Genomic DNA, 21,992 nt, shown 5'->3' with positions numbered 1-21,992 from the left:
TGGAATCTTTTCCACCCATATTTTCAAGAAGTAACAATCAGCTATTGATTATATTTAATTGTTTTTAAAAAAAGTTAAAGACAATATAAATGTCATGAGCATAAGTTTCTAAACATTTTTGATATATTTACCTCAATACAAATATTGCCTTTTATTTCAACTTCAAATAAACTTAAAAACATTAATTCACATATATATTATCTGTCATTTTCTCTAAATATTTTAGTTCTACATTCTTAACAATTAAGCCAGTTAAGAAAGTAATAGCCCAGGAACTCTGAACATTTACTGTAAAATTTTTGCTTCTGTCCCCCATTTCTCCAGTAAAATTCTGGTTAATTCCTCCATTAATGGACTCACCCAATTCCCAGTTAAACCTTTTTTTTTCCTTCTTCTCCAGCTAGTCTGATGAAAAAAAAATAATAATAACAGAAACAGATTCTTTGGCTGCCAGACATTAAAGGAAAAATATTCATTTTTTAAATTCCTTTTACATATATATGACTGGTTTGGGGATATCAGAAATATGTGTTTCCTCAATTTCCTTTCTTTGAAAAACAAGATAGGATTAACCACATGTCTAAGATACAAATTCTTATATTTCTGTGAAAATGCAGCCATAGATGTCATCATGAGTAGGGACTTTTATAGTGTCGTAAAAATTCAGTGTCACTATAAATTGATGCTGCTGAAAATGTCGACATTTATGGCAACTTCTACAAGGACATATTTTAAAATGATACTAAAACTTGATGCAGCAACTTTTATTTAGTTAAAAAGTAAGATTACTGAACAAAAACATTTACTCTAATTTTTAAATTGTCAATATAGGTAATTAATTTTTAAAATTCTCAAATCACATGAAGGTTTGAGGGGTACTTAATAATCATACCAATCAAAATTAAAAAGCATGAAAGCATGTTCATTTATTATTCAAATGTAACAACTAATTGATGCATATATTTAATATTTATTTACAATGTAGTTAATATAGAATTTCAATACCTGATAACGTTATTAACAACGCAAGCATACAATTATGCTTATTTAAGAATTATAACAGGCCAGGCTCAATGTCTCAAGCCTGTAATCCCAGCACTTTGGGAGGCCAAGGCAGGCGGATCATGAGGTCAGGAGATCAAGACCATACTGTCAACATGGTGAAACCCCATCTCTACTAAAAATACAAAAAATTAGCCAGGCATGGTGGCACGTGCCTGTAATCTCAGCTACTTGGGAGGCTGAGGCAGGACAATAGCTTGAACTTGGGAGGCGGAGGTTGCAGTGAACAGAGATTACGCCACTGTCCAGCCTGGTGACAGAGTGAGACTCCATCTCAAAAATAAATAAATAAATAAATAAATAAATTTAAAAATTATACATAATCACAGCTTTATAACAGCAATCTTTTAACTCATTTCATTTACTGGAGCAAAGCACAGTTATTATTTAGATCACTTTAACATTTATATTTATATTAGGACTGTCCAAATTCACCAATTCATGTAGAAGGATGTTTCCCTGTTTAGCAATAAGTTTCTTTTCAGTAAGAAGAGTAAGCTCATTAAATGGTCTATTTTTGGCAACTATAGAAGAACCAAAGGAATTTCACTTTGAAACTCAATATCTAACTCAGAAGAGCTGCTGTGTACTTATTAGACATATTTTAACAGTGCTGGTGGTAGGTAGGAAATTGGCAAAGTTGGAAAGTTCAAACCAGAACCTTTTTTCCCCTCTCCCTGTAGCTGGGTAACTTGACACCCACCAGGAGGCTTAGTCTTATTGTGGAAAAGAATACCATATTTAGAATTAGAAATTCTAAGAGCTCTAGTCTAACCCTAGAATATAGACCTCTTGTCACTTGGGATCAGACACCCTCTTATAGTTCCTACGTATAAGATATTGATATATACAGACATTTCCTGAGGTCAGTGCTCACATTTCACTAAGTTTTGGTATGTGGATAATTGTATTCTTCATATACATGTTTTGTAAATGTGTTGTCCTAAAATGTGAGTGATGGGTTTTTTTAGATAAGATGCCTGTGCTACAAACTGATACAATGCTATTAATAGGTTACAGATATATTTTTACCCAGTTTGTTGTGCATCATTGTATTTGAAGGCATTCAGGTATGATCTGTCAGACGAGTAAACACCTTGCCTATTTAGAAGAGGTAAGGAGTTGAGAAGTAACTTCTAGGAGCTCAGAGTTGCTCAGACTTACCTGCAACCAGTCGATATCTCTCAATGCAATGAAAAGAAATTAGCGACTACCATTTCCAGGAAGTTAGGATAGACATGCGTGGTTTTTTTAGTTTGCTTGTTTGTTTTTGTTTTTTTGTTTGTTTGTTTTTCTCTATCACTAAGTATGACCAAAACCCTTGATTATTACATATAAAACAAAAAATAAGTTTCCTCTGAAAGAAGGAGTGAAGAAAGCAGACTCTCCAGTGTTGTTAGGACACTGGAGTGTTGTTAACAACGCTTTCCGGTGTTGTTAGGACACAAGGAACAACATGATGGTGAGGTCTCTGGGCATTTTCTTCTGTTCCCATGTATTCTAGATCTGGGGCTGATGAAATTGACAACCCAAGACTGACAGGTCTGTAGAAAAATTATCTCCAACATAAGCCTGCTTTTACTCTAACAGATCAGGAAAGAGGCAGCCTATCCAGAGAGAAAACTTTTAAACAATAATTGTTCTCATCTTTCCACAGAAGAAAAAAAAAAATGAAACAAAACCTATGACCCCACCTGTGACAACAAAAACCAAATGAGAAGCTTAGACTTCCACCCATGGGATTCTGTAATAGAACAGAGATACTGTAACTCCATGCTGGTGTGGTTTCAGAGGAGGTGTAGGAGGCAGACAAGACTTTCACTCCATTGGGTGTTATAAAGTCTTTTCTCTCCATGGTATCAGACCATGTGAGAGGCCTGGACTCATAGCCTCACTCAACAACAATGAGACTTTCCAACCCTGATGGACCCCAGAAAAAAATCTAGTGGAGAGTTGAAAACAGTTGTTCAAACTAAAATGTGTTTACAGATGTTTCCAGTAGAATTATTCACACTAGCAAAAAAGGTGGAAAAAACCTAAATGTCCATTAACAGATGAATAAAAAAAATGTGGTTTACTAATAAAAGGAATATTATTCAGCTATAAAAATGAATCAAGTACTGATAAATGCTATCACGTGCCTACACCTTGAAAACATCATGCTAAATGAAAGAACCCAGAAAAACATTCACATACTATATGAATTCATTTATATTAAATAGCCAGAATAGAAAAGTAGATGTTTATGATTGGCAGTGGCTGTGAGGATGGGAGAATGAAATGTGACTGCTTAATGGGTATGGAATTTTACTTTGAGGTGGTAAAATATTCTGGAACTAGATAGCTATAATGGTTGCACAACATTGTAAATCTACTAAATGCCATTGAGTCAAACACTTTGAAATGGCTTAAATTACAAATTTCATGTTACAACTCTATACCATATTAAAACTTCTTATTATACTTTTAAAATAGCAGACAACGCTTTAATGCAGCAATCATTAAATCAAATTTAAATAGTTACATATACAAATTAACATACAGATATTAGAAAAGTTGATCAAAAAGTGTGGAGCAAGAATATGTTGTCTGGAAGTATCTCAATTCAATTATATTTGAAAATTCATTAAAAAGTAGATTTTGATAGTTTTCACTATGAAAAAGTACATGAGGTGATGGATTTGTTAATTAACTTGATTTAATTATTCTGCAAGGTAAACATAATATTACATTGTAACTGATAAATATATACAATTACTATTTTCAATTAAAAATGAAATTTAAAATATAAAATTATAAGCAGTTTTAACGTAAAAGAGTGAAACAAGCATGTAATGTATACCATCTGACATTAATATAGCAAATTCTGCTTCCTTTTGATTGTCTGCATTTCAGGGTAAATAAAATTACCTAAGACAAAAGGGATACTGTATAATGATATCAACACTATTTTTTGAAAATCCTGTCTTTTCCCATAGAATCACCTTGGTGTCTTTGCAATATCAATTAATCATAAATGTAAGGTGTTATTTTGGGACTCTTAGTTCTGTTTCATTGGCCTACAGGCTTATCATTATCCTAGTATTTGAATTGATATGTTACATTATGCTTTTTCCATTCATCTTTTGATGGACATAGTTTTTTTACTCTTTGGCTATGACAAATAATGATGCTATGAAAATTCATGTGCAAGTCTTAGTGTGAATGTATATTTTCATTTTTCTAGCGTGTATAACTAGGAGTGAGTATCTGGGTCATAGGGCAACTGTATTTAACTTTCTTTGGAACTTCCAGGCTGTTTTTCAAAGTGAATGCACCATTTAACATTCCAGCAAGCAAAGCATGAAGGTTTCAATTTCTTCATATTCTTGCCAGCACTTTGTATTATCCACGTTTTTCAATACAGCCATTCTAATTTTCTTCTCCCAAGTGACTTGTTGAGCATCTTTTCATGTGCTTATTAAAAATTTGTATATTTTCTTTGGTTAAGTATTTATTCAAATTATTTTTTCCTTTAAAAAATCAGTTTGTTTTTGTGTTCTAAGTGTTTATTACATGTTTTAGATAGAAGTCCTTTACCAGATGTTATTTGCAAATACATTCTCTTAGATTGTAACTCTTCATATCATTGTCTTTTGAAGGATGCGACATTTATTTTTCAGAATTTAATCAGTTAATTATAGTCGTTGTTTTCTCATTTGAGCAGCATGCTTTGGTGTTGTATCTAAGAACTCTGCTTCATCCAAGATTATGAAGATGTTCCTGTGACTTTTCTTCAGAAAGTGAAATAACTTTAGTTTTACATTTAGGTCTATGATCTTTTATCAGTTCATTTTTGTAGGTTCTCTAAGTTAAGAGCTAAATTTGCATTTTTGCATGTACACATTAAATGTCAGCATGTCTAAAAGTCTGACTTTTCCCATGACATAGCTTGGAAACTTTGTCAAATATTAACCAATCATAAATATAACGGTTTATTTGGGGCTTCTCAATTACTGTCCATTAGTCTGTATGATTACCAGTATTTTAATACAACACTGTCTTGATTGCGGCAGCGCTACACAATATTTTAAGTCAGAAAGTATAGCTTTACAGCTTTTTTCTTTTAAAAAAAATTGTTTTGGCTATTTTAGGTCTTTTGCATTTCCAAATAAATTTCAAGGTTGTTTTGGCAATTTCTGCCAGAAAGCATACCTGGGATTGTAATAGAAACTGCTTTTAATATACTATAAATCAATTTGGGGAGAATCGTCATCTCATAAATATTGAGTCCTCCTGTCCAGAAAAATATGTTGTCTCCATTTTTAATAGTCTTCTTTAATATCACTTAAAAATATACTGTAGTTTTTAGCATATAGATCTTGAGTATACTTTGTTAAATTCATTCTTAAGCATTTTATTCTATTTAAGGTTACAATGAATGAAGTTACTCTCAATCTCATTTTTATAGAGTTCATTGCTACTATCTAAAAGTACAATTAATTTTTGTATGTTGATCTTACATCCCACTACATTGATGAAATAATTTATTATTACTGTTATTCTATTACTATTGTTCTAGTGGTTCTTGTATATAACTTTAGATTTTCTATGTACTGAATTATATCATTTGCAGATAAAAACAGATTTATCTCTTCCTTTCTGATGTGAATATTTTTTATTCTTTTCATCACCAGATTAGACTGACTGGAAGCTATAGTACAATGGTAAGTAGATTTAGAAAGAGTGAGGATCTTTGTCTTTTCCTAATCTTAGAGGGAAAGATCACCAGTAAATATAATGCAGCTACACACTTTTCACAGATGAGCTTCATCAGGTGGAATAAATTCGCTTCTACTCCAAGTTTATGATAGTATTTCATCATGAATGAGTGCTGTATTTTGTCACATGATATTTATGCATCCAATGTAATACAGAAGAGTTGCTCAGAAAATGGAAATTTTCTGCATACGAGAGAGTTTTAATTGGTAGATAACTTTCAAAATGTATCTGTAAAGACATGAAATGCCATTGAAAATGACAAATCCAAACTAATAATTATAATTAAAATTAATATAGATAACAGAATAGTGTGAATGGCAGAATATGTACTTATGAATATTTGGTGATAGTCTGAATTAATGAGTATGAACATAGCACAAATTTGTGTTTGAAATATTAAAAAGTAGACGATAACACATTTTACTAGTCACAGTATGGTAATAGCTTAACATATCAAGAACAGACAATATGACAGACATACGATGATAGAAAAATACTTGTTACTAGACAAAGGAGAAAAATGCGGATATATCAAAAATGCAAAGGGGCAAAAAACCACAATCCCCTTAGAAGGGGCAAAAAACCTCAATTCCCTTGGAAGATTCTTATCTTTCATTTTTATTATTTATTATCTTTGTGAATACGTGTATGTATGCTTGTGTGTGTTGCCAATTTAAAAAAACAGCTTATGTATTTTTTCTCAACTTACTCAATGTTAGTGTAGGAGACACACTATTCTGTACTTGCTTTTTAATCTTTGCAACATATCCTGGAGTTTTTTTCATATTTATACATTATATTTAAAGTTACATAGTAGCCCATTCAATGGATATACCTTCATAAATCAACCAGTCTCTACTGCTGGGTATGTTGGTTGCTTCCAACGTTTGGCTAGTATACAAAAAATCACAATAAATAAGCTTGCATGTGTGTTTGTGTATGCACATAATATATTTTGTATATATAACTTTGTGTATATATATATTATATATATATATATACACACATACACATATGGTTATTTATGTGTATGTTATATCCATATGGGCTCATATATACACTAATATGTATATCTTTCTAAACATACCCACACACATCTCTAAGTAAAATATAAAAACCCAAAACTAGAGCAATTAGGTTATACAACTCTGAAAATATATGAATAATTTGAACAGAAATACTAAAAATAAAGAGTAAGAATATTGCATAAAGTCAAAAATAAAAAAGTATAAGCAGCAATAGTTGATATTTTATGTCTAAATTCTGTGGTTTCCAAAATGACTTGAATGATAAAGTAAAAAGAGAATATGGAAGGAGTGAACCAACATAAGACACATGTGTTTTTTAAAATCTTTATTCTAAGCGCTTATGGTACATACCTAGACTGTGATTATGAGGCATGGCTAAGCTAGCAGGGTGTTACCAGGGCAGGCTATAGAGCCCACAGGACTGGTACTAGAAGTCCAAGTTTCCTAGGCAGAGAAACATCAGTAAATCTGCCTGCTCTAAGTACCTCTAGCTAGTGACTAGATATTCTAGGGAGATTGAGTAAAGCTGGATACTCTGTTTTCAAATCAGCAACTATAGAGGCAGCACATCCTGCCTCTATATGTCAGTTGTAGACCTGGAAAGAACTCAGTACTGGTGTTAAATACCCTTAAATAGATGCATGACCTGGATGACTTACAGGATCACTTGTTTGGTCTAGGATTTTATTCAACCAAAAAAGCATACAGTTGTTTTTAAAGTTGTAGGTATATTCAGAAAAGACAAAAAATATTGACAATGCAGATGATTTCTCAAAATCAGCATCACATATTGCATGATTTGGTTAGTCAGAGTAGGTGGGAAAATATTCTGATCATCCTTATTACATTTTTATGTGTTTTAGGATTCCTAAGGCTATGTAGAATCAAACCTAAAAGCACCTCTTTATGGATAAAGAATGTCATATTCATCTCCACCTATGCCAACAATGAGTAGAATCATCCTTATTTCCTTATTGATCCTAAACAATTCCTTATTTCTCATTAAGGAACTTATGTATATGATGATTAAAAATATTTGATTTATATTAAAAAATTTGAAATGTATTATTTTCATTGTATTCATTTATGTAACTATGGTTTATTGCAAGTAAAACTGGATTTCTGTGTATGAGGGTTATATGTATTTAATTTTTAAATAAATGTAGTATGGTTAATGTGAATAAATGTAAAGAAAAAAATTATAAAAAAGCATAGCTTATAGATGAATATAGATAGATGTGGCAACATTCTTGAAGGTAATATGCTGAATGATTTATATTTGAGAAGCAATAACAATGAAATTTTAAAGAAAAAGAAAAAGCAGTAATAAGATAGTGTTGAAACACACATACTATTTATTCTTAAGTAGAAATAAGGTACGTTGAAGAATATATGAAGATAAAAGCTAACATGCATATTCATACAAATACACATATAATACTCTTTAATTAACCGCATAACTTCAATTATTTCTGTGTCCAAACATAAAAAATATGTATCTCTGTTTCCCCTCTTTAGATTTTAGCTGCAGAAAGTTGAGTTAATCATATTTCTTGGTTAATGGCACAATACCTCCATTGGTTTATCAAGGCTTTTGCATTTTTTAAATTATACTTTAACTTCTGGGGTACATGTGCAGAACGTGTACGTTTGTTATATAGGTACATGTGCCATTGTGGTTTGCTGCACCTATCAACCTATCACCTACATTAGGCATTTCTCCTAATTCTATCCTTCCCCAGGCCCCTACCCTCCAACAGGTCCCAGTGTGTGATGTTCCCCTCCCTGTGTACGTGTGTTCTCATTGTTCATCTCCTACTTATGGGTGACAACATGCAGTGTTTGCTTTTCTGATCTTTTGTCAGTTTGCTGACAATGATGGTTTCCAGCTTCATCCATGTCCCTGCAAAGGCCATGAAATCATCCTTTTTATGGCTGCATAGTATTCCATGGTGTATACGTGCCACATTTTCTTTATCCAGGCTATCTCCAGGCTATCACTGATGGGCATTTGGATTGGTTCCAAGTCTTTTCTGTTGTAAACTATGCTGCAATAAACATACATGTGCATGTGTCTTTATAGTAGAATGACATAATCCTTTGGGAATATACCCAATAATGAGATTCCTGAGTCAAATGGTATTTCTATTTCTAGATTCTTGAGGGATTACCACACTGCCTTCCACAATGGTTGAACTAATTTACACTACCACCAACAATGTAAAAACATTTCTATCTCTTCACATCCTCTCCAGCATCTGTTGTTTTCTGACTTTTTAATGACCGCCATTCTACCTGGCATGAGATGGTATCTCATTGTGGTTTTGGTTTGCAGTTCTCTAATGACCAGTGATGATGAGCTTTTCTTCATGATTGTTTGGCCACAAAAATGTCTTCTTTTGAGAAGTGTCTGTTCATATCCTTCACCCACTTTTGGGTGCTTTTTTTTCTTGTAAATTTGTTTTAGTTATTTGTAGATTCTGGATATTAGCCCTTTGTCAGATGGATTCATTCTTTAGGATGGCTATTCACTCTGAGAATAGTTCCTTTTGTTGTACAGAAGCTATTTAGTTTAATGAGATCCCATTTGTCAACTTTGGCTTTTGTTGCCATTGCTTTTGCTATTTTAGTCATAAAGTCTTTGCCCATGCCTATGTCCTGAATGGAATTGCCCAGGTTTTCTTCTTTTAGGAATTTTATGGTTTCAGGTCTACCATTTAAGTCCTTAATCCATTTTGAGTTAATTTTTGTATAAGGAAGGTGTCTAGTTTTAGTTTTCTGCATAAGGCTAGCCAGTTTTCCCAACAGCATTTAATAAATAGGGAATCCTTTCTTCATTACTTGTTTTCATCATGTTTGTCAAAGATCAGATGGGTGTAGATGTGTGGTGTTATTTATGAGACCTCTGTTCTGTTGCATTTGTCTATATACCTGTTTTGGACCAGTACCATGCTGTTTTGGTTACTGTAGCTTTGTAGTATAGTTTGAAGTCAGGTAGCATGATGCCTCCAGCTTTGATCTTTTTGCTTAAGATTGCCTTGACTATGTGGTCTCTTTTGTGTTTTATATGAAATTTAAAGTAGTTTTTCCTAATTCTGTGAAGAAAGTGAGTGGTAGCTTCAAGGGATAACATTGTATCTATTAATTACTTTGGGCAGTATGTCCTTTTTCATGATATTGATTCTTCCCATCCATGAGCATAGAATGTCTTTTCATTTGTTTGTGTCCTCTCTTATTTTCCTGAGCAGTGGTTAATATTTCTCCTGAAGAGCTCCTTCACATCCCTTGTAAATTGTCTTCCTAGGTATTTTATTTTCTTTGTGTCAGTTGTGAATGGGAGTTCCCTCATGATTTAGCTTTCTGCTTGTCTATTGGTGTAAAGAAATGCTTGTGATTTTCACACTGATTTTATATCCTGAGACTTTGCTGAAATTGATTATAAGCTGAAGGAGATTTTGGGCTGAGATTATGGGGTTTTCTAAACATACAATCATGTTAATTGCAAACAACAATTTGACTTCCTCTCTTCCTATTTGAATATGCTTTATTTCTTTCTCTTGCCTGATTGCTCTGGCCAGAACTTCCAATACTATGTTGAATAGGAGTGGTGAGAGAGGGCAACCTTGTCTTGTGCCGGTTTTGAAAGGGATTGCTTCCAGTTTTTGCCCATTCAGTATGATATTGGCTATGTGTTTGTCATAAATAGCTCTTATTATTTTGAGCTATGTTCCATCAATACCTAGTTTATTGAGAGTTTTTAGCATGAAAGGGTGTTGAATTTTATCAAAGGCTTTTCTTTATCTATTGAGATGATCATGTTGTTTTTGTCATTGGTTCTGTTTATGTGATAGACTATGTTTCTCAATTTGCTTATGTAGAACCAGCCTTGCATCTCAGGGATGAAGCCTACTTGATCATGATGGATAAACTTTTTGAGGTGCTACTGGATTCAGTTTGCCAATATTTTACTGAGGGTTTTTGCATTGATGCTAGTTGGTTATCTTGTCTGTTAGTTGATTCAGTTTCTTCATAGTGTCAATAGTCTACAATTTGGTAGTGGCTTAGGCCTGTAATCTCAGCACTTTGGGAGGCTGAGGCAGGTGGATCACAAGGCAGGAGTTCAAGACCAGCCTGGCCAAGATGGTGAAACTCCATCTCTACTAAAAATACAAAAAATAACGAGGCATGGTGACAAGGTGCCTGTAATCCTGGCAACTCGGAAGACTTGAGCCAGGAGAATAACTTGAACCTGAGTGGCAGAGGTTGCCGTAAGCTGAGATAGTGCCACTGCACTGCAGCCTGGGTGATAAGAGTGAGACTCCATCTCAAAATAACAACAACAACAACAACAACAACAACAAAAACAGAAAAACGCTGCAGCTTGCTCCGTGCCTGCCAAAATGGCTGCCCAGTGTTGTGCTTGAAACACAGGGCCCTGATGGCGTAGGCACCCTAGGGAATCTCTTGGTCCGTGGGTTGAGAAGACTGTGGGAAAAGCTTAGTATCTGGGCCAGGATGTACCGTTCCTCATGGCATGGTTCCTTGTGGCTTCCCTTACTTAGGGGAGGGAGTTCCCTGACCCCTTGTGCTTCCTGGGTGAGGTGATGCCCCACTCTGTTTTGGTTTGCCCTCTGTGGGCTGCACCCACTGCTAACCGGTCCCAATGAGACACTGAGTCACTCAGTTGGAAATGCAGAAATCACTCGCCTTCTGCATTGATCTCTCTGGGAACTACAGACCAGAACTGTTCCTATTCAGACGTCTTGTTTTCCCAGTTCTCTCAAAGGTGCCAAGGCTTTTGCATTTTTAAAATATTTACCCTATATTTTCAGTCTTTTATTAAATCACTACCACACCCCAATAACACTCAAACATATTTTAGTATATTCCTTGGATATGTATATAATCATGTAAAATAAGTAGCTTTATGTTCCTATATGTGATTGCATTTTTTTCTATATAACTTACCAATGAAAACTATATTTTAAATAAAGAATTTAAATATATCTTTGTATTTGGAAGCCTCCAAGTACAGAATATTTTTGAGTGTTTGTCTCCTTGCACTATATTTTTTGAAGTCAATTATTTTATAGAAGCCACAGTGTCTTAAACCAAATTTGCTTTTAAGAGAAAATATTTACTGCACACAATTTAAAGCAGTGTTTTAAAGCAGTGAAAGTGATAACATTTAAATTAGTGTAGTCTGTAAACTTTAATTTTATCTTATAATTAGTCATTTTTAAAAATGTATGTTCAGTATGTATTACTTATTTAAAAAATTAGCATAGAAAATCTCTTCATATTTTTACAGAATATTATAAAATGCGGGTATATTAACATTATTGTTTCACGTAAACTACTAACTAAATTATTAAGAAATCGTATTTATATTTTTCTTAAGTCATTGGCTTTAGATTTTGAAGGTCACACACTTTAGCCTATTGCAATTTGGTCTAGTGAACTGATTTTTCTTTATCAAATGTTTAAGCTGGAAAAAAAAAAAAAAAACACCTAATGTCTCTGAGCACTCATTTTTTCATTTCACAGAACTGTGAAGAGATTATAATGATGCCTAACACATATTAGGAGCAAAACTAATGACTGAAATAACTATATTATCATGTACTTGCAAATGGATAAATGCTATGTTTATTGTTGTTCTTTATATTTCTACACTTAATGGGAGACGTTATGGTCAATGACAGATTACAGTCTTTCTCAGTTTAACTTTTACCTCACCCACACCTAAGTTTCTATTAGAACTTTTAATCACTTTACATTTTTAATTTTAATATATAAAAAACTCTTTCCACTATTTAAAAAATTATAAGGTATGTGTCCAATCACTGCACAGTCTCAGGGCTTATGTTAATCTGAGTCAAATGATGAAGTTAAGGAAAATTATAACTTAAAATTATTAGAGATGGAGAAATAACAATTATCCAAACATTTCCAAATTATAGTTGTAACTAATGCCTCATGTTGGAGCTCTTATTTTTCAGTAGTTTATCCTTTATTTATAAATTAGATATTATTCAGGCAAGAATATTATCCCATTTAACAGGGGATAAAATTTTAAAAGAACTATGCCAAAAACAAATTACACTAATTGTGTCCGCAATATCATGTGGATCAGGCATTAAAAAAACACAACCTTTGCTGTGACTACTACACACAAGAGGCTGTAACCATCTGTGTGATTATGTAAGACTGTCACAGCAACATTCTCTAACATCAAGAAGAGTGACAGTATGCAACATTTATCTTAGAGGTGTCATTACCTGAGATGAGGGATTTTCTTCATTAGAGCTTGGTAGCTATCAATAGGAGTCAACAACCAGAGATTTTATATCTGTTAAACTTAATAAATCAAAAGATTAAAATAATTAAATATATATTTAAAATCAAGAATGCTATGCTCTAGTTAATGTAGTTTCTGGCAGATAAATAAAAACATAAGAAGAGATGGAAATTATGTTTAAAAAACTGAGATTAAGAACTCAATGGATTTTTTAATAGCTATTAGAGATAATAGAGAGTTATTGATTAATTTATAATGTACCAATTGAAGCATGAGGGAACAAGAAAATGTATAGTACAATACAACAAAAAACATAACATAAATTATGAAACAATCTATAATTACATGTAATTTATATCTCAGAAGGACCGTTGAAATAAATGGAGACAAAATTTAAAGAGGTAAGGGTCAAAATTGTACAAAACAGATGAAATGTGTCAAGCACTGATTCAAGAAACTCTATTAAGCTAAAGAAAATCATACAAAGGCACATTAAATAAAATTGCACTGATGGTCCAACATACAGAGGTCAATAAACGTGATGAATCACATCAACAGAATGAAAGACAAAAACCATATGATCATCTCAATAAATGCTGAAGAAAAACCAAAATTGCACATCCTTTTGTGATTTAAAAAAATCTCAACAAATTAGGTGTACAAGAAATGTATCTCAACACAATAAAGGCCATATATGGCAAGCCCACAGCTAATAGTGTATACGATGATAAAAAGTGAACAGCTTTTTCTCTTACATCAGGAACAAGAAAAGGATATCCACTATCTCTACTCACCATAATAATATGTCAGAAAGAAATAAGAAGTATTCAAATTGGAAGAAAAGAAGTTAAATTGTCTCTGTTTGTGCATGGCATAATCTTATATATAAAATACCCTAAAGAATACACCAAAAGTTGTTAAAACTGATAAATGATTCAATAGCATTGTGGGATACAAAATCAATGTACAAAAATCCTTAGGGTTTCTGAAGACTAAGAAGTAGACTATCTGAAAAAAGAAGTCAAGAAAATCCTAGTAATTATTTCTAATTATTGATTTTGTAGGATTTACAAATTAATCCTAAGTATTTTGATATTTTGCAGGGTTTCAAATCCTGCAAAATCAATAAAATTTGAAGATCCTACATTTCAAAATCCTGAAAAAATCAGGAAAATATGTAGGAATAAATTTAGCCAAGGAAGTAAAAGATCTGCACACTTAAAACATAAAACATTGAAAAAATTGAAGAAGACACAAATAAATTGAAATATGTATCCCATGTTCATAAATTTAAAGAACAAATATTGTCAAAATGGGTATACAACCTGTAATGATTTACAGATTTAATGCAATCCTCACAAAAAAGCAATGAAAATCTTCTCAGAAATAGAAGAAACAATCCTAAAATTTATATAGAACCACTAACGCATCCAAATAGCCAGAGCAATCTTGAGAAAAAAGAGCAAAGCTGGAGGCATATACTACCTGACTTCAAAATACATTACAAATCTGTAGTAACCCAAACAGCATGATGCTGCCACAAAAACAGACACATAGATCAAAGAAACAGGATAACAAGCCCAGAAAAATAAAATCCAAGCAGTTATGATCACTTGGTTTTTCAAGAAAGATAATAAGAACATTCAATGAGAAAAGGATATGTAATCATTTTAATACTTGATATTGGGAAACCCGGATATTCACATGCAGAAGAATAAATTGGGCCCTTATTTTACATCATATAGAAAAATCAGCTAAAAATTGATTAAAGATTAAGCATAACATTTGCATCTGTGAAATTGCTAGGAGAATACATAAAGGAAAACCTCCGTGATACAGGTCTGGGCAATAATTTTTCAAATATGACCCTAAAAACACAGGTAATAAAAACAAAGATGGACCAATGGGATTACATTAAACTTCCTTTTTTGTTGTCACAGAAAAAAAAAAAAAAAAAAAAAAAAGAAGAAAAAGAAAAGAAAAAAATCAACAGAATAAACAGAAGGAAGAAGCAATTCATGGATTGGAAGACAATATTTGCAAACCACACATCTGTTAAGGGGTTAATATCCAAAATGTATAATAAATAATTCAGTAGCAGGAAAATAAATAAACAGATTTTAAAAAGGGCAAAGAATCCGAATATGCATTTTTTTAAAGAACACACACAAACGGCCAACAGATATAGGAAAAGATGCTCAACATTACTAATCATCAGGAAAATGCAAATTAAAATTACAGAGCTATCCTCTCACACCTGAGAGATCAATTTACACCTTACTATTATCAAAATGAAAAAAATATACCAAGTGTTGGCTAGGACGTGAAGAAGCAGGAATCCTTGCACACTGTTGTGGTGAGTTGAAATTAGAACAGTCATCACGGAAAACAGTGTGGAGGGTCCACAAAAACTTAAAACTAGAACTAATGAAAGATTCAGTAATCCCACTACTGGATATACATCCAAAGGTGATAAAATTTGTATGTTGAATAGATACCTGCACTGTCATGTTTATTTCAGCATTATTCACAATAGCAGAAGCTGGGGTTGAGGGATATTGGGATGACAGTCAAAGGATACAAAATTTCAGTTAAGCAGAAAGAATAAGTTCAAGATATTTATTGTACAACATAGTAACTATAGTTAATAACAATGTTTTGTATTATACTTGAAAATTGCTGAAAGAGTAGATTTTAACTGTTTTCTCCACAAAATATACATGAGATAATACATATGTTAGTTTGATTTAGTCACTCCTCAACGTACATGTGTTTTTAAACATTATGTTGTACACCATAATTTTATACATTTTTATTTGTCAAATAAAAAATAAAATTAAAAAAAAAGCCAGGTGCTCAAAAACACAAAAACAAAACAACAAAGCAAAACAAACAAACAAAAATGAGAATATTTTGAAAGTAGCCTGGAAAAAAAGCAGTATATTTCCTCTATCTTAGCAACAATAATGATAGCAGGCTTCCCAAAGAAACAATCAAAGCCAAAAAGTACTAAAATTACATCTGGAAAATACTGGGCTGGGGGTGGGGGAAGCTTCCCAACCTATAATTCTACAGCCAGCAAATATGTTCTTGATAATGCAGGCAAAAATAAAGGTATTTACAGAAAAAAAAAAGAATGTCCTGTTTAGTGCTTTCTTTCCCCAGTTTGGTTAAAATTTGCTAAACATTAAGAATTACAGAATAAAACCAGAGTACATATTTGTGCTGGCCAAAAATATATGAAAATAGTAATTCATTGGCAAATTGAAATAACAAATGTTCTAACTTTCATTCTCAAAGCATCATCTTAAAATGGTACTAAGGGGCATATACCATGGTTGAAGCTCCTTTAATTAAGCATTTGTTTGATTTTGCATTAAATATTTTCCCTCTCTAACTAGCGAGGGCCTGACTGCTTCAGTTTTAAATTGGCAGTAGTGAAATATTTCTGTCTTCTCCAGTTCTCGGCTTTGAGCTTCTTTCTTACAACCCTATTCCATCCCCATGCACTACTGTGCTAGTCAGCTTAGAACATCTGAAAAGTCAGAGCAAGAAAATATGAAGAAATGATAAGGGCAAAGGAAAATCTCTACTTACATGGTTCCCCTGTGAGTTTACTGGTATTCTCTGAAACTGGCAAAAAGTTCTAGTCTGTCTCTTCCGTCCCCGGGGTTCTTTCATAGAATCTCCTGTGATTCTGTACTCCTCTCTCCTGGATAGCCCTTATACAGAAGAGCTAAGAACTACTTTCTGATTTCCTAGAATTTTTCTCCCAGGTTCTTTCTTCTAGGCATTTAAATCCTCTAAATAGCCCTTGTAGATAGAACTCTAAATAACTCCAAGCCGACACTTTCCCTCCTACGGCCCACATCTAGTGCATGAAAACACACGCATTCCTCATTCCAACAAATTCAGAGTGCAGTCCTATGCTAATGAAACAGAAGTTTCCTGACCCTACCACTATGATAGTTAATCTTTTATTTCTAGATTTCTCAGGCATAAGTCAGACCCTGGTCTACGTGCCCAAAGCGTAGGATAGAAAACTTCCTGGAAGCAACACATCTTATATGCCTGGCTAAAGGTTTCTCACAAACAGCTTTTCTTAAAAGATGTCTTCCTCACAAACATATTTTCTTTTCTCTGTTATGACTCGTTTTTTAGTCTTTAACATTGTCAATGTTTTCAAGAGTTCTGAAATGTCCTGTAAAAATTGATATATGTATTTTTTTCTGTTTATTTTGAAATTTCACCCTATTTTGTCTTGGCCCCTATCAATTTTGATGCCTATTTCCATGGGTTCTCTCACTATATTTTTGAATGACTAGATGACTAGTTATTTTCATTTTGGTGCAATGATTTATATATTCACTTTCTATAGAAAATATAACTTATTTGTATATTTAACTTCTGAAAGTATGAAATACAATCCAATACAATTCAAATATGGAAAGATTATTACTTTAAGACTCTGAAAACAGAAAGTTATGATTTTTTATTTTACTTACATCCAAACTAAATATTCCCCTCTAAGATTCAGAGTCAAGAAATAGTGAGAAAGTCCGGGGGAAAAAAAATCAAAATCCAGATCCCATCAATAATAATGGATTTTTTTTTTTCAGAGAATCTTTACTTGAAAGACAAAGGAAAAGGAGTTTGACAAAGTTGGATAGTTTAGACATGTATTCTAACTTGTGATGCTTATCCAAAGTGAGGCTATTTTGAGTTTTGTCGATCATTATAGTCAAGTAATTGTGACATAGTCTTGCCAGTAAAGAGCAGCTTTAAGTACAGTAAACCTATTTTACACATCAGTGCATTAAAGAACATACCTCTATAAAATATGATTGTCATGGTTGTCATCATATCAGTGAAAAAAAGTGGAGAATGCCATAAAGGAAAGTTTACTGAGCATATCACAAGGAGTCGGGGAAGAGGAATGTATTTCTTACAACAGAAGGCATATCCTACAGCTAGGTATTCAGCCCGTACCTTGTGACTATTTTCTAAACTTGCTTTACACAATACTGTTTACACCAACCAATTTGGAGGAAAACAAAAAATGCATATGGCTATATATTTTCATTTGGGAAACAAATGAACCTCACAAAAGGTTCCTGCAATTCTGTAGTGTCTATACTGACATTCAGAATGCCAAGAGGGCTCTGTAATCTGAGGATTCCTGAGTGGATGATGAAATAATGATTTATACATTTACTGCTTCTCTTAAAAGCTAGAAATTGAATGTCTCTACAGCATATAGTCACAGAAGTTTGTATTTTTAGATTATAATTCTCTTTTCTTCTGAATCCCGCAACCCCAGCCCACATCTCTCTGAAGGAATGGGAGGTATATAAAACATTTAACATTCAGAATGTTCTCTTGTAATTTTCAGGTTACATGCATTGTCTTCTGTATATATTATGAATTTATTTCAAATGGGAAAGGATATCTTGCATAACGAGGCAAAGCTTTTAAACAAGATGTCTTTCTGTATAAGGCATGGTTCTATTTTTTTGTTGTTGTTGTTGAAAGCTTAGCTCTGTCTTAGTTACACAAAAAGGGATGATTTAGAAGCGTATAAACCAATAATAATTATTCAATCTAAGCTGTAAGGGTAACTTACTATGGGCACTGGAGGTTGAGATGGGATATTGTATTTGCATATATACAGTATGTGAAAAACTATTCTACCATTTTATAGAGCAACAATCATATTTAGTTTAATGTCTTTTAAGTCCCATAAAATGATATTAGAAAATTTTGCTATTTGGATGGTGAGCAATCAAAGCTGTGGTGTTAACTCATCATAACACTACTAGTTTGACTCTTCAGGCTTCATTAAATTGGGGACATAAATATGCCAGATCAACCAAATGAAATTGGAATGCTCCTATTTCGAGGTTTAGAGTAGGCCAATTGAGTTTGGTACCTTTTTATATTTGTAGTTAGGTACTGCACTTGCCTATTTTCTGATTGCATGGCTATTTCAGCATGAATTAAGATTAATAGATATCATTAATTCTCAACTTTATGCCATGACTCTCCTAAGGCTCCTATAAAATAGACATGCCCCAAATAATCTTCTTCACCAATTGCCTATCCTTTTTTTTTTTTTTTAACTTGTGCACCTAACACAAGCCCAAAATGTGTCTTGTGGCTGTTCCACCTAACAGAATTTCAGAGCTAAACTGTGGCAACACTGTAGGTATGTTAGTTTGTTTTCACACTGCTATAAAGACCACTACCTGAGATTGGCTAATTATAAAGGAAAGAGGTTTAATTGACTTTCAGTTCTTCAGTCTTCACAGGAAGCATGGCTAGGAGGCCTCAGGAAATTTACAATCATTGCAGAAGGCAAATGGGAAGCAAGCACATCTTACATGGTGGCAGGGGAAAGGGAGAGAGCAGGGGAAATGCCAGACACTTATCAAACAACCAGATCTCATGAGAACTTCTAACTGTCACAGTACCAGCATGGAGGAACCACCCTAGGATCCAGTCACCTCCCACCAGGTCTGTCTTGCCACACGTGAGGATTGTAATTTGAGATGAGATTTGGGTGGGGCACAGAGCAAAACCGTATCAGGGGGTAACTTCAGGACTGTATAGGAGTCAAATATGTTAAGTCATCTAATTCATATAAGCTGTATTCTGCCAACTATTTGAAGTTTCGAGATCTGTCTCTGCCACCTCCCTTGGAACTCACTAATTGTCAGAATGAGGAATAGTGATCTACAATGAAGTTAAAAATATGTATGTTTTGCAGAGCTGGCTGAGGTTTTATTTTCTACCCCTCAAAAAAACAACTGAATTGTTTTGTAGCTGGAGTCATGGGCAGGGAGCTTCACAGGCAGTAAACTCCCCCGCAGGTGGGCTGAGGGCTAGCGCTGAGCCGCAGGTGGGCTGAGGGCTAGTGCTGAGCCTCAGGTGGGTCCCCTGTTCCCTGTACTACCCTGCACAACTACCTCCCTGGCGGGCTCTGGGGAAGCTGCAGGAGGGGAAGACTGCAGCTGTCCACTTGGGCAGTACATCAGAGGACTCGGACACCAGCTTCCCATCACAGATCTCCATCTTCACAACCATGGCCCTGGTGGAGCAGGTGCAGCTGAAGGAGTTGGAGCCCGTGCCAGAACCAAAGCTGGAGCCCAGGCCGTAGTTGAGGCCAGGGCTTGTGAGGCCCCCATAGCCCAAGCTCAGTCCACCTGTATCACACTGGTGGTCTTCCTGTGGACACTCGTGATCTGCGTCCCAGACTCCAATTGGCTCTCTATGCCCTCCAGCTGCTTCCTATAAGTGGGAAGTTCGATGTCTAGAGTCAGCCTAATGTTTATCAGCTCCTGGTACTCACATAGCCGCTGCACCATGTTCTGTTTGGCTCACTGCAAGACAAGCCTCCAGCTTGGACAGCTTGGCATTGGCATCCTTAATGTCCATCTCAGCACACTGCTCAGCATCTGCGATGGCAGCCTCCGGGGAAGCCCTCTGGCCTTTGAGGCCGTCAGTCACAGCCTGGAGCCAGCTGATGTTCTGGTTCATTTTGGAGATCTCAGTCTTTGTAGCCACAGGTCATCCCTGTGCTTCACAGACAGCGTCCGCTGTTCCTCGTACTTGATCTGGTGCATGCTCTTTGCCTCAGCCCAGCTGCGGTTGGCAATTGCCTTGTACTATGCCTTGACCTAAGCAATGATGCTTTCCCTGTCCAGGGAGCAGCTGTTGTCCATGGGCAGCACCACAGACATGTCTGAGATCTGGACTGCAGCTCCTGGATCTCCTCTTCATACAGCTGCCTGAAGAAGTTGATCTCATCAGGCAGCCCTTCCAGGCGAGACTGCAGCTCTACCTTGTTCATGTAAGCTTCATCCACAACCTTCTTGATGAGGACAAATTCATTCTCCATCTCTGTATGCTTATTGATCTCATCCTCATACTTGTTCTTGAAGTCCTCGTCCTCCACCAGCACCTGCATGTTGCCAAGCTCCACCTACAGCTTCAGCTTCTCCTGGCCCATATTCTCCAGCTGCTGCCTAAGGATGTTGATGTAACTCCCAAACATGCTGTCCATGTAGCTCCCAGCTGTCTTTTGCTGCTGCAGGAGGCTCTATTGGGTCTCCAGCATCTTGACCGGCTGCTTCAGGAATGGTAGCATGTCGATGAAGAGGCAAACTTGTTGTTCAGTGACTTGATCTGCTCCTTCTCCTGGGTGTGCACAGGATGCTGGGGTCCACCTCCCGGTTAAGGAGGCTCAGCAGGCTCTGGTTGACCATGATGGTGTCGATGACTCCCATGATGCTGGCTCCACCATAGCTTTGGCCCAGGCCACTCTGGAAGCTGCTGCTGCCCACTGGAGAGAACCTGGAGGAGTTGATGGGGACACCAGGCCCACGCTTGTAGAAGCAGCTTCTGAAGTCCTGGGAGCCAGAGGTGGACACCTTGTAGAACTTCTGGGTCACCCTGATGGCCATGTTGGAGGCAGAAGTGAAGGCAGGTGGGCTGACCCAGGTGGAGATTCCAGAAGGGGCAGAGAAGCTGCCTCCTGATGAAGTTAAAAATATTTAAAACTTTTGAACACAGATACCAGAAACAAAGTGAATTGTCTTTTATAATTTTTAACAAATTTTTAAAAATATTTCAATGTTGAGGATACCAATGTTATCAAAATGGGCCATATTTCTACTGCTTTTTGTGGTCCGTATCTAATTTTTAATAAATTATCTATGTCTTCCCATAACAAGGAAAAACAAAGTCATATTTACATATAATTCTTCCTTATTTCCTTTAAAAGCAATTCTGTGTGTCTAGTGAATTGAGATTTTGGTATTATTTGCTCTAGAAGAGCTGTC

General features: G+C 34.8%; 1 long non-coding RNA gene and 1 pseudogene across 1 annotated transcript in view; both read right to left on the bottom strand.

Moving 5' to 3' along the window:
• LOC141585188 (uncharacterized) overlaps positions 1-17,042 on the bottom strand; it is a 158,369-nt gene extending 141,327 nt beyond the window's left edge. Inside the window, exon 1 of the long non-coding RNA XR_012518580.1 lies at positions 16,750-17,042. This is a non-coding gene — a long non-coding RNA (uncharacterized LOC141585188). The remainder of the gene's footprint in view (positions 1-16,749) is intronic.
• Positions 17,043-20,100: 3,058 nt separating this feature from the next.
• LOC141585227 (keratin, type II cytoskeletal 8 pseudogene) lies at positions 20,101-21,614 on the bottom strand (annotated as a pseudogene).
• Between the last annotated feature and the right edge of the window lie 378 nt (positions 21,615-21,992).

This window comes from Saimiri boliviensis, chromosome 7 (genome assembly GCF_048565385.1).
Source record: "Saimiri boliviensis isolate mSaiBol1 chromosome 7, mSaiBol1.pri, whole genome shotgun sequence".
NCBI classification, from domain to species: domain Eukaryota; kingdom Metazoa; phylum Chordata; class Mammalia; order Primates; family Cebidae; genus Saimiri; species Saimiri boliviensis.
This window is presented reverse-complemented; position numbering and strand designations above follow the sequence as displayed.